A 14,193-nucleotide genomic window follows, 5' to 3' on the forward strand; every position below is an offset into this window, starting at 1 on the left:
GTCTCTTTCTTAACAGATTTAATTTCAGATCATTAAGGAGGAGAAATTGAGCTGTGCCTTTGGGCATATTCTGGCTAAGTAAACAGTGGCAGGCTTTCAGTGGGGTAAGGAGGAAAACATGAGACACATCAGTGGCATAAATTTATATTTGGAAAAAAAAGGATCCACGGAATGGTGTAGCAAGAAGGACTGGCAATAGTCAAAGACTCCAGTGTTGACTGTATGTGGCAATTTTGTTGCATATTCAATTGATAGGTATAAACTGGGTCTCAGAGGATGTGTGGGATTTCTAAAAATAAGTACAGTCAGAATGTGCTTATCGTCTTAAAATGTTTTCCTGCTTTATTCAAATTCCATATGCATCAAAACAAATAAACCTTGTTGTCAACCATGTGTTTTCTTTATCCACTTTTCAATTCCTCTTTATCTATAAAGAAGAAATCAGAAGGTAGTTTACATTGCATACTTAAACAAGATGATAATTTAAATATGCAAAAGCTTGATGTAAGCAATAGCCAAGTACATAGAAATTTATTTTTGTTTAATAGATTTATGTCTAATTAGCGGACCAATGGGGGGTAAGGCTAATAGTGGCAGATAACTGAAGTAAATGTTATTTAACAGCATGGGATTCCAGGAACACAGGAGCAACCTTCTGGGCATTATATCATCCAAGCCCAGGAAGTCCCCCCATGGTGGCAGTACTGCATTATTTAAAATCATTTCATCATGTTCCTCATGAGTATTGGCCACCTTTCAAAACCCTCTCTGGTCCTGAGCTATGTAGGCCTGCTTTGTGATAATAAATCTCTCCTGTAATCTCTAAAACTCATGCAGATGATGTCTGGAGATTGCGTAAGAAAAGAAAGCAGAGGAATTCTGCACCCTGTTTAATCCCTAATTAAATAAAATTAGATTGTAGAATTACATTAATTTACAGAGTCCACAATACCTTTATCAAACATCTTTTCATTTTACAGTTTATTTTTTGTTGTCTTATTCAAGCAGGGTTTTTGGACATTTTCATAACATTTTAACATTTAAAAGAAACTATATACGTTAATTTTTTGTTATGTCTTACATAAGATAGCCCCTACAGAAATTTACATTGGTTAGAAGCAAGATGGATGGTTAAGGAAAGCCCAGTCCTATGGGCTATTCTTAGAGGTTATATAGGTCAGGGTTCCGTGGGAGGGGGGGTTTCAGACCACCCTATCAGGGGAGAGGTGAAGAAAGGCTAAAACACAGGCGCTGGGTTCCATCAATATCCCAAGGGTACACATCTCTTAACCTAAACACCTATGTGGATTTGTTTCAAGACATGGGATTCCCATTACAAAGATGTCTCTTCCATGGGCACAGTCCCAAATACCTTTTTAATCCCAGCAACTCTGGCAGGGATCACCTGTCTTTCTCTTCCTTGCAAAGAGTGGGAAGACATCCGCGACTTGTAGACACTACTGGTCCCCTCCCCCAAAATTTGGTGTATGTTTGACTGTATCAATCAATCGCCCAAACAACACAGTCTGAATTGCCCTTCGGTGAGAGATAGTGAGAAGTACTTGTTGAAATAATGGAAAATTCAAATCCTCTGTGGTCATATGGTTCCAAAACAAATTATCAGCTGACAGAAGACAGTTCTGATTTCTCATTTGCAGTAGACACTCTACTTTGAGGCTGTGATTCAGAGGCTTTTTCAGAATTTGAGACCTCTGTGATCTGTACCCATCTCCAGCCATCCACCTTGGGCCCAGAATATCCACTAGACCTTCAGCTGTTTCTTTGACTAAATGATCTTCAAGGGTGAGTAAAGGATCCAAAAGCAAGGATGAAGGAGTGTACTGTGGACAGTCACCCAGAACATCTAAGTCCTGCTCGGGCTTAGACATCTGAGGAGGCAACTTCCGGTTGGCAGTGGGCAACAAGGATCTTGAGGGGCTTACAGGAACTGGTTTGTTGCTGGGTCCCCCTTTAGACCCCTGGCAGCATTTAAAGAGAAGTTGATTTCTGTCCTGACAAATACGGGTAAGGCAGTGTCTGGTCATTGGAAGAGACTGACTGGAATGGTAACATCATCTACAAAGGCCAAGTGCCTCTGACTGAAACAAATCCTAGGAGCCTGTTGGGCAGCACCATCTCTGACCAGCTGTCTGCATTCCTTCAGCTGGTTGTATAATAAGGCTTCCCCTCCCTGGTGCTGATGATATTACAGACGACACTTTAGACACTTGAAGTTCTCTCATTCTTGGGCTAAATGTCTCTCTGGGCCAGTCAAGGGACTACTACCTGGAGCCTCATGTTCCACTTTGTGCTAAGGTAAAAAACGTGCTGAAGTCGATTAAACTGATCAATGTACAGAAATTGCAAATGAATTAGCTTCTCATGCATAATCCGGGCAACTGCTGCTGCTATGTAGACAGCGGTATGTCCGGAATTTGTCCTGCTTCACTTCATCTTCTCTCCGGAGATGGAGACCCCAGCTCTGTCTTAGCATAAGAGCTCAGCTGGCACAAGAGTGTGTCACCCTTGGGCCCTGAGCTGGTCTTCATTTGAACATGAAATGCCCGGGCCTTCCTATGGGCATGTTCAGCCCTGAAAGACACCCCATCTTTCTTCTCAAGTTTCGGATCAGCCCTGCGAGATCTTTTCCCCTTCATCAGTATAGAAGTACACTGTGTGAAGCATGCACTCTTATCTTCAAGGATATGCTTGAGACGAGATTGCAAGCACGGACAATGAGGGAATGAACAAGACAGGGTCTCCTGAGGCCTTGGGCCCTGGGGTGATCCTCCCCCAACTGGCTGGCAAGATGTGGATCAGAATCCTGTTCATACCAAAGCTTCTGCCCCCGCACTGTGCTGGGCTGCTAGCCCTCTGGCCGTGCCGGCCTCTTCTCTCCAGCAGGTTTTAGCTCTCGGGCATGTTGTTAGTTGGTGGAGGGACAAACGGAAACACATGTTCATCAAACTAATGCTCTTTCCACTTTTTTCATTCTCTCATCGGGTTTCTTGAGTTCTCCATTTTTTATGAGCATTGCTTTCATATTTGTACAATGCAGTGACAAGGGGATATGAATGTCCTTGCTCTTATAGCAGAGTCAATAATTGGTCTCTTAACTGTGTATTTCGAACAAGAGAAATGACCCTTTCTAGCTGAAAGTCTCGATCGAGGAGACATACGCACATTAACACAAACACGGGCACCTACTCACATGCGCACATTACAGATTTTTGTAAAGTTAAATGGTAATTTATTTTCTGGGCAGCTCTATCCTTTGACATCAGATGGATTATGTCTCAAAGTCTACATTCTTGTTTGAAAACCTCCCACAGGAGATTCCGGGATTGTACTCTGAGTTTATAGTTCTAACGGTCTGTGCCTTCAGAATGCGAGTTCCTGACATCTAACTGATAAGATGGTGATTACCAACCTTTAGCCTGGAGCTGACAGAGCCTTGAATCTCTGTCTCCCCATCTTATCTCACTGTTGCTTACTAATTAATAGCCACAAGGTCTCACTGACATAACTGGCCTCCGGGTACCTCCCTCTTTATTTGGGGTGTGAAGAGGAGTTCACTTCCTGATCTCAACTCTGACCAGAGGAACCTCCTATTCACATGGGAAAAAAAAGTATACGAGAAGTGGAATGAATGGGAGGCCTGAATGAGCAAGGTCATAGAACAATGCATTAAATATATCTAATGCCAGATTATTCCAAAAATAATTATAACCATGAATTTAGAAACTATGAATGAAGGATTTGAAGGGCATATTGTTTTCTTTTTAGGTGTTTGGATAACTTCAATAGAAGCTACCTTTAAAGCAAAGAACTAATGCAAGTCGATGCAAAGTATATTCCTTGACCTCTAATTTGAAAAAAAAAAAGATTAAGTAATTATTAAGATAGGAAATTATGCAAAATGGGTAAATATAGCAATTTCTTTTTATTATTTCATTTATTTCATCATAGCTGCATAATTAGAGGTTCTCTATAGAGTTTGTACATGGGACTGAAATCAGTGATTCACACACAACATCGATTCTTGTGGTTTTTCAACTTTACTCGATCTTGTCAAGCTTCTCCTTGATGCTTTGAACACATGCATGTGCGCACACACACACACACTCTTTTTAAAAAATTTTTTTACTCTCAATGTTACCTTAAACTCCTAAGCATGACAACTTGGGAGCGTACTGTAAGTGACATTTCTCCAGGTCACTGCCTATGGCTACAGCTTCTGCACAGAAAATTGTTCTGCCATGTTTTCCCTCAGCTCATCAAGCACAGCTTCCTGTCCCACAAAAACAACTGCCATGATGGAGGTCATTATAACATTTGTTCAATGTAAGCAAAACTGAGTTCTTTAGAACACTGTTTGACTAAAGATCAGATGCCCGGGCTCAGTCTGGGGAAAAAGAATAATATTAATGGGTTACAGACCTGTGGAATTTAATGAAAGAAAGATCAAAAGAAATCATTATAGTTGGATTATGAATGTTGAGAAAAGATAGTATTAATGTGTATGGAGTTTTAATAACAAGCTAAAGATTGTTGATTAGAATTCATTATTCTAGAGAGTGTTACCAACCTTAAAAGAATGGTCTTTTTTATACTCCCCCTCCCTCCACCAAAAAGAGAGACAACCTAAAACAATAATGTTTCAACTAGACTCTGAACTTACACTGAACTGGAGGTGATTGTAGGTTAAAATGCAGACTCTGCCAATGAGTGAAAGGAAGATGGTGGTTTATCCTCCTCTCGCCTTGGGTGATGGGGCCAGTGTGATAGTTGGGGCTGTCTCCTCAGGTGAGGAAAATTGGGGGCTTTATATATCACCTCAATGAGATGGAGCCAGCGGGGGGTGTGAATCACTGAATCACAAAAAAAAAAAAAAAAAAAAATCCAAAGCAACTGCTGTTATTTATTTCTTATCGTGGCTCATCTCAGTTAAAAAGACTACTTTATGGTAGAAGAAAGCTGTGGTCCCGTATATTCTGATTATATTACATGCAGAATTCTAGGATCAGAAGAAGGACCCCATAATTTAGAACAAACAGGGATTTGCAGAGGTGAATGTGTGAGGCTGGGCACAGGGCTAGTGAATTCAGTGCAAGCCAGAGAGACACGACTGGGTGGACTGTTTCAGGAGGTGATTATGGGCAGTGGAGGGAACTCTCTCAAGGCTTTTAGAGCTTTCTCATCTGTACCCAAGGAAAACTATGAAGACTGTGAACAAGTTACTTCCATTTCTGAGACCTCAGTCACCTCATCTGTGGAAGTGAGTTGGGGTTCCATGATCCCTAGGGTCTTTCCAACTTAAACGTGCTCTAATTCCAACTCTGGAATTATTTTGTAACCACAGAGCATTCTAATGAACAGACAGCATCTTATCCTTTATTACCTTAGAGCAAATTCTTGTTCACTGGTGGATTACCATGGCTCATCACAGTTGCCACAAAATTGAATGTTAATACAGCTGTAGAGTTTTATACATGTCTTGTAGGATTATGAAAAAAAACATAATGTCTCCATGAATGGCCCCGTATTTATTTCATTAAAATATTTTGAAATTATCACGGGGTCTGATAAATAACATATAAATGTCAATGTTGTTATAAAGTAATAGCATATGAGTATTCCAAGGGACTTTGCAAGAAATAGTCTGTGTAAATGTTTGTGTGTTTGTGCCTGCACACACGCACACGTGTGAGCATTCGAGGTAATACAGCAATGGTATAAAACATGAAGACATCAGAAGCAAACTCATTGACTTCGGTACTCCTGCCCTCTCATCCGGAATAAAGGACTACGGTCCGACTGATCTCTTTGATTTACAAATCTGAGAAGTTCTCTCCCAGCTTCAAGGTTCCAAATTATCTTAGGAAAAAAGATGCCAAACTCTTCCCATGAAACAAAAGGGCAGCTTAGTAGTAGAGTCACATTAACGCCTGTAGGCTGCATGTCCACATTTCTCTCCCTGACATAGTCTCAGCTTCAGCCATTCCTACCTACTTTAAAATGCCTGAATTCTTTATTTTCTTTCCATTGTTAAGCCTTTGTAGGGCCTGTCTCCCTTGACAAGAAATACCCTTCCCCTGCTTCCTTGACAGCCAACTCCTTCTCTTGCTTCAGGTTTGAGCTGGGTAAATGTGACTTTCCACGAAAGAGATGATAACCATTTCGTAGTATCAGTTCTGCCTCTGGTAATGGGGAAAGACCCTAAGACTCTAAGCAATTAATTCATATTTATTGAGCACCTGCTGCTACTGTGTAAAAATGCTGCGGGTGACATACGTATGAACAAGATACAGACCCTTGTTGAGACGTGGTGTGTGGAATATATACACATAATAGGACTAATGCAGAATGGTATGTGGGAAGTCCAAGTGCTTTGGTGAATAGGAAACAGGGTGACCACATTTTGCTGAATTTGGCAATCAGCTTAATCTGATGTTATTCTAAGAGTTTATTTTTTTAAGATTTTATTTATTTATTTATTTGAGATAGAGAGCGAGAGAGAGTGAATGAGCAGGGAGAGCAGAAGAGGGAGAAGCAGGCTTCCTGCTGAGCAGGGAGCCAGAGGGATCCCAGGACCCTGAGATCGTGACCTGAGCTGAAGGCAGATGCTTAACGGACTGAGCCACTCAGGCGCCCCTGTTCTAAGAGTTTAAAAACTTCATTGGCCCAGAGGACCTTCAGCTTTGCAAGGTACCCCTCCATCTAATCTTGGGTGATTGCCTAAGGTTCAAGTGAGTGGGTCTTAGACCTCCAGATTCCAATCAGAGCAGTTCCATTGGTTTTCTGTAGCTTTAAAAAAAAGTTTGAAAGCCATAGGTGTTTTCTACTAGAATAATAGTATATTATGTCATTAATAGATAATCTCAAGTTGATTTTCACTTTCAAGGATATTGGTGGATAACAAATCCACAATCTCTATAGCCGAACTTGTTGCCCAAGGCACTGAAGCGAAATAGTGCTTCATCAGTTAATGGCCATGTGTGGTCTCGAGGCACCTCAGGACACCTCACGCTTGCCAAGTGCATTCATTATTCTTCCTTCTTTGCTTTTAATACAATTTCACAGAAAGAGTCTTTATTGGAAATTACTGTACAGCTCTATGATCTTTGAGAATGAGTCAATGTCCTTTGTTAATTGCAAATGTGTCAATATTGCTGCAGGAATTCTGGTTTTTGAAGCAGAGGAGAAAGGTACTGAGCTTAAGAACTACAAACTCCTGAAATATCTGTAGAAGAAAGACTACAGTTGTTTGTTTGTTTGTTTTACCTGAATATGTGTTTTGACATGTGATTTAAGCTGCTTTTAATCTCTGTCTTGATCCTGCTTTGTGAGCTAAACTAAGCATACTTCTCTAGGATTCAAGTGCTCACTATATGAGGTAAATTAACTCTTCCAGTGCTCTAGGGTACCAATTAATGCCCCAGAGGAGGTAAATTACTAACTGGTACCCCACTGCTCTAAAAAGACTGAATTTGCCTCAAATGGTTTGCTTGCTCTCTGTTAGAGAGTAGATTACTCCCAGAGGTTCTCTGTAGGACAGGGTCCATTTTTACATGAGAAATTAGATTCCCTCTGATCAGCAGGCTAGACCTTCCCAAACATGTCCTATGATAGTCATGATTAGATTAGAAGCTGTAGGTGCCTGTAATGAAAGTTTGACCAGTCAGTGAGTAAATATAAGGACATGGAACAGAATATCTGGGATATTTAAAATGTTTAAAGTTTTGTAAGCATAGTGAGAACAAGATACTTGATTTTTGGTATTAAGTCATTATTTAGAAGCATTGTGTAATGTGGTATTACAGAAACATATAACAAAAGAGTATTCCTCCTTCTCTTCATGGATAAAGATGCAGAAATGCAGAATATTTCTCACTCTAGCATCCTTTGTCCATGGATTTTTAATGTTGTTTTAATACTCACACTGCTGTAGAAGATGCATTTTCCAATGAGTCTATTAGAAAGTTTTACTTTGTACTGAGGTAAAAATTTGTTCATTATGGCACAAGTAGCTGTGAGTGCCTAGTAAATCCAAGACACTGCCCGGTGAAGGGAAAAGAATTCCTGCCTTCTTGAACTGTACGCTCCAGCAGCGAAGAACAAAAACAAAACCATGAACATTCAATTGCAATAGGTGATATGAAGAAAATAATTAAAGGAGTTCAAAGTAGAAAATAATTAGGGTAGGGAAAGGGCAGGGGCAACCATAGATAAGTAACTGTGGAACATTGTAGAAGATTAACTTCTTCTTCATGCTTCCAGGTAAGGCTAAACGGTTGTGAAAGACTTGCCTTTGAAAAGCAGAGTGGGGGGGGTGAATATGTGAAAAATCTGCTGAGACGAAAGAGATGTTTTCCTGTCTGAGAAGCTGAAAAACCAGACCCTTGTGACTAGACACTCGTGAACAAGGAGTGGGGCAGGGGGAGTATGGATGGAGATGGAGGGAAGAGCTGGTGTCAAACCGCACAGAGCCTCATGAGCTGATGTAAGGAAGCTGAATGTTATGCGAAGTTCAATGGAAGAATGATTTTAGGTAGGTGAGTGACACCATCTGACTTAGTGTAAAAATAGCAATAATATTAAATTCACTTAGGACTTATTATGTGCCAGATACATTTTTAAGGGCACGACACTTACTAATATATCTAATAGCCCTATGAAATAGAATCAAAGTAAGGCACAGAATCGTTCCATGATGTCCAGAGTTGTATAGCTAGTCAGTTGCAGAACTAGAGTTTAAACCTGAGCAGCATATGCCCTAACTAGTAACTACCTATGTTCTTCTAGCTAGCTAGGGTCATCGGTCAACTTGTACAAGTTGTACATGAGCGACATTAAACCGTGTTTCAATGCATGAGAATAGATAAGATGTTTTAGGGACTGAGTTTTTGGAGAAGACCCAGGACTGAGCCATGTGTGACCCCACCAGTGCACACTGAGTAGAAAGACGAAGCTAGGAAAGGGTACTGAAAATCAGTGAGCCAGTAGTGGGGGGCATTGCTGTTGGAGATGTGATAGGGAACTAAGGGCAGTGTCTTAAGATGAAATGGGGCTCAGTTCTGCTTCATGCTGTGGAGAAGTGACTTAGATGTCTATGCTGGATTATGTCATGGTAATTGACGGCCATGGAAGATGAGTTCTCATGAAGAAGTCTAAAGAACCAATAGATGAGAGTAAGAGTGAAAAAGATGAAGTCAAGATGGACTGTATGGACAGTGGTTTAGAATTCTGTGGTGATAAAAGAGACAGCTGGAGAGAGAGTTTGCGTCAGGGAGAACGAACACACACACACACATACTCACGCGCAGGTGAGGGTAAGGAAAGACCAACGGAGCATATTCATCTGCTGATAAGAGAAAAGGGAGACTTTGAGCATGCAGGAGAGAAAACAATATTGATATATAAGTTTCTTGGAAGACCCACAGCAAGAGAGGATTCGGGGTAGAAAGAGGAGGTTCAGTGTTTGCTGGTGGAGGGACTTTGCTTATTGAGCGTATGTGAGAGAAGATATGTTCAGGGGTAGAGAACTTAGGCTGGTGCATTCTTGCTCTACATTTGGAAAAAGGCAAATAATGAGAAATATTTAATACTGTTTATTTTGGACCCCCCCATGCTAAATGTTTTATGTTTGTTATTTCAATTAGTTCTCGGAAAACTCTTCTCAGAAAATTCTCAGAAAAATAATTTTAACTTTTAATTAATAGCGGGTGGAACTGAGACTCACAGGAATTAAGTGACTTGCCCCAAATCACAAATCCACTAATTGATAGAGCTAAAAATTTGATGAGGCAAACAGCCTAGCCAAAATCTGATTCTACAGCTAGAAATTTACTTAGTTATTCACTAGTAAGTGAGTGGTGAGACTCGGAGAGCTAAACCAGCCTTGCCAAGAATACGCACCTGCGTGCTGAGAGGGCTCAGTATTCTTCCACTCTCCCTAATTCTCCTGCTTTAGAAGCAGGAGGCATTTTAAAGTAAAAATATGTGACTGTTTATCATGAACTTCATTCACTGAAAATGTAGTGGAATTTGGGGTAGAGACTGTAAAGATTAAAATCCTAGGAATCAGATATAATTGTTTTTTAAGACAGGAAAATAATAAGTCAAAGGACTCTTCATGTCACTGGTATAAATTTTCCTAATGAGAGCTCCATGTATATACAATTAGTTTTAAAAAAGAATTTTCCAAGTGCCTGATTAACTTTTAATCAGGATACTAAGATGATTAGACACAGTCTGATTATGTAAGACAAAATGCAGTGAAAGACAATATTCTGCTTTTTTGTACACACATGCACTACAGAAGCAATGTGAGAGGAAGTTCAACAATTCTTCATGTAACAAATCTTATCAGAATTAGCAGTGGCAATTTTTCAAAGGTTGCATGTGTATTTGTTAATAGTTTTTTCCTATATCACAGAGAGAGATTTCTAATTTTTATATTTTTTCTAATAGAATGGCTATCACGCTTATGAGCTCTTATTAGACAATGCTAAGAGGATTTTTAAATTTCATATTTCAAGGAAACTATATGTTTTCCATTCAATCCTATTATTCATTGTATAGTTTCAGTCCACTTATATAAATGTAGCATCCTGGAGATTTTTTGCTTGTTTATTTTCGCCAGTTCTCTTATGCATCACTTAGTATGCACATCCTTTATTCTAGTCCATGATGTCACATGGACAGCAAATGGACCTCACAGGTGCAACCTAGCACTCTCAACACAGATCTCGATACAGATCCTGCAGACTCTGCATCTCTCTAAAGAGACTCCAGATATCTTACAGCATCACAAACCTCTCCCTCAAATGGCAGCTGACTTGCTAATACAGCTTGTCTTGGTCTTTCTTCTTCTTTCCATTCCCTCATTCCTCACACTGGCTCCCCAGGATGGCTTTCCCAAGTGAACTAAGTGAAAGAATGGCCCAGGCTAAGAGACCAGCAAGAATTAAATTTCTATCTGCAAAACATAAAGAGAAGGTACACATATCTTTCTGTTTCACATCCATATGCCAAAATAAATCTTACTTTGTTAAAACAGTCACACACAATTTTGTTTGAGTGTTTTTCAACTGCTTGTCTGGGTTTGTGTTTCTATAAAATAAATGTTTTAGGTTGTTGAAGACCTAGGAATTTACCTCATTCTTCAATATGAACTGCAATGTGACCTATAATATGGTAACATGAGTCAGTTATGTTTTATTGTTTAAAGTGATCACATGACCTAAAAAAGAATGAAATCTTGCCATTTTCAACAACATGGTTGGACCTAGAGAGAGTAGTGATGGGTGAAATAGGTAAGTCAGAGGAAGACAAATATCATATGATTTCACTCATATGTAGAATTTAAGAAACCAAACAAACAAAGAGACAAAAACAAACAAAAAAGTAGACTCTTTGTTGTTTCAAGTTTTTATTTAAGTTCTAGTTAATTAACATGTAGTGTAATATTAGTTTCAGGCATAGAATTTAGTGATTCGTCACTTACATAGAACACCCAATGTTCCTCACAACAAGTGACCTCCTTAATCCCTGTCACCCACTTAGCCCATCCCCTACCCACCTCCCCTCTAGCAACCCTCAGTTTGTTCTCTGTAGTTAAGAATCTCTTATGGTTTGCCTCCCTGTTTCCCCCTCCCTCCCCTGGGTTCATTTGTTTTGTTTCTTAAATTCTACATATGAGTGAAATCATATGGTATTTGTCTTCCTCTGACTAACTTGTTTTGCTTAATATAATATGCAAGCTCCATCTACATTGTTACAAATGACAGGATTTCATTCTTTTTGATGACTGAGTAATATTCCTGTGTGTGCATGCATGCGTGTGTGTGTGTGTGTGTGTGTGTGTGTACCACATTTTCTTTACCCATTTGTCAGTTGATGGACATTTGGATTCTTTCCATAATTGGGCTATTGTTGAAAAAGCAGACTATTAAATACAGAGAACAAACTGGTGGTTGTGAGAGGGATGGTGGGTGGGGGATGGGTGAAATAGATAAAGGGGATTCAGGGTACGTTTATCATGATGAGCACTGAATAATGTATAGAACTGTTGAATCACTATATTGTACACCCAAAACTAATATAACACTGTATGTGAATTATACTTCAATATTTTTTAAAGATTAAACATAAAATTCGATCAGTCACATGCCCAATAACAATCCCTTTTTATGATCCAGTCTCTTTTTGATGCCTGAGTTTTCACATGAAAAAATGTCAATTCAATAATCCAACATTAAATCAAATGGGCTGTTTTCATCAGAATTAGAAATGAAAGGAACCTTGCAAAATAATTGTTTCACTGGGCTAAGAATAAACATAATCCTGGGAATGAATTAGTCATCACCCTGTATTACCTGCTAAACATCTGTATGTGCTTCCCCTGTTGTCGGGTACCCAGGTCCTTAATTCCTGATTATACTAAGTAAAATAATTCTTATGGTCTACATTACTGCTATATCTTAATGGGAGAATTAACACTGATGTTGTCTATAATAATGAAGATGTTTTTATTTTTGCTTCAATTTTCTCTTTATCATAAAATTGGTGAAATATGACCCAGAGGATATATAAACATAGATCCAGATATAGTTATACAGAGATTTGCTTACTGACAATGCACAGTCTGCTAGACCTAATCATTTTCTCATACTTCTGTGACACAGTAAGATTTCGAGCTGAGAATTTTTTTTTCTATTTTCTTTTTTTGACAGAGAAAGAGAGAGAGTGTGGGGGTTGGGGAAGGGGCAGAGGGAGAGAGAAAATCTCAAGCAGACTCCTGCTGATTGCAGAGCCCGATGTGGGACCCAGTCTCGCAACCCCGAGATCGTGACCTGAGCGGAAATCAAGAGTCAGACTCTTAATTGACTGAGCCACCTAGGAGCCCCAAGAGCTGAGAATTTTTCTTAAAATAGTTTTTATCCATAATATCAATATAATTTTTTATAATACCAGAATAATGAGTTTGTTTAGATTTTTATAATGTATTTCTGATAATATTTTTTTCTGAAGGGTTAAGTTATTAATACCCAGAAAAACCGCATATCTCAACAAGATACATCAGTTGCTTTGAATCCGCAGGAAAGGAAGCTTATACCACATTATCATTTAGACAACAATATGGGAAGCAAACCTAAAGGTACCATTGAAACCTCAAAGAAAATTCTTCTACAAAAGGAATTTTTGACATCAGATGAAGGGCCCAAGAAGACCAAAGGGATTTGGGATGTGTGCTCCAAACTGGCCTTTCATGTGTGTTTATGTATTCAGCTTGTCCATCCATCAAAAGCTCCACCTGTCCTGGAGATATCGCCCATCATTTATTTATCTGCAGAGAGACTAGAGTCTGAATTGATCTTTATTTCAGTCAGGTACTCAATGTAAGAACTGTGAAAAGCAATTTGGAGCCAATACACATCCTTTTTCTAAGAGAGAAGTTGTGTTTCACAGAGATCATGGAGCCCTGAAGCTCAGATCTACTTTTGGAGAATAACATACAATTCATAGGAAACCCCCTCTACTCCATTTTTAGACTGATGTGGACATTTTGTAAAGTCTAATCATGAAACTAAACCTGACATAAGCTTTCTCAATTTTATCATTGCTTGGAAGACTATAGTTAACTAAAAGATATCAAGTATTTAGAAAGAGCCACTTTAAAAACTATCAGAAACTGTTAACATTGTCCGAGACCCAAGTTACAACCACCAGGATGTTCCCAGTGTTTTGAAGGAGATGCATAATTTCTTCCTTCAGACAAGGGGTCAGTTGGTGATGACCAGTCATGGTTGCTCACGTTTCTGGTGTTTGCCGTATGTCACACATTGTGCTCCATGTATTATATGAATTATCTAACTTACTCTTTGTGAATATGTCATGGATAATTGTTATCAAACATAGTTTAGGTTACGTATCCTACTCACTTCATTTGTAAGTGCCAGAGCCAGTGCAGTTAGAGATTTCATTCCATGCCTGTACGATGTAGAAAACGAACACACATGTAAGCCTTTGGTATATTTATATACTAAAGAAACTCTTTAATGTAAGAACTTAAAAGGCTGTATGTGACACTGATCATAGATGAAGCAATGTATGGTGGAAGATAGATGGAAAAGAAGGTCTTCAGTCGTAGGAAGCGTGCAATTTACTAGCAGGGATAAAGCAAGCACG

At 39.2% G+C, this 14,193-nt stretch overlaps 1 protein-coding gene and 1 pseudogene across 1 annotated transcript in view; one reads left to right on the forward strand and one right to left on the reverse strand.

Annotated features, from left to right (window-relative positions):
- The window catches only part of LOC111154452 (contactin associated protein like 2), a 2,043,877-nt gene that overhangs the window by 271,981 nt on the left and 1,757,703 nt on the right, over positions 1–14,193 (forward strand). The window lies entirely within an intron of this gene.
- LOC111154453 lies at positions 1,621–2,832 on the reverse strand (annotated as a pseudogene).

The sequence above is a fragment of the Enhydra lutris genome, unplaced genomic scaffold (assembly GCF_002288905.1).
Source record: "Enhydra lutris kenyoni isolate GAN:26980312 unplaced genomic scaffold, ASM228890v2 scaffoldscaffold37, whole genome shotgun sequence".
NCBI classification, from domain to species: Eukaryota; Metazoa; Chordata; class Mammalia; order Carnivora; family Mustelidae; genus Enhydra; species Enhydra lutris.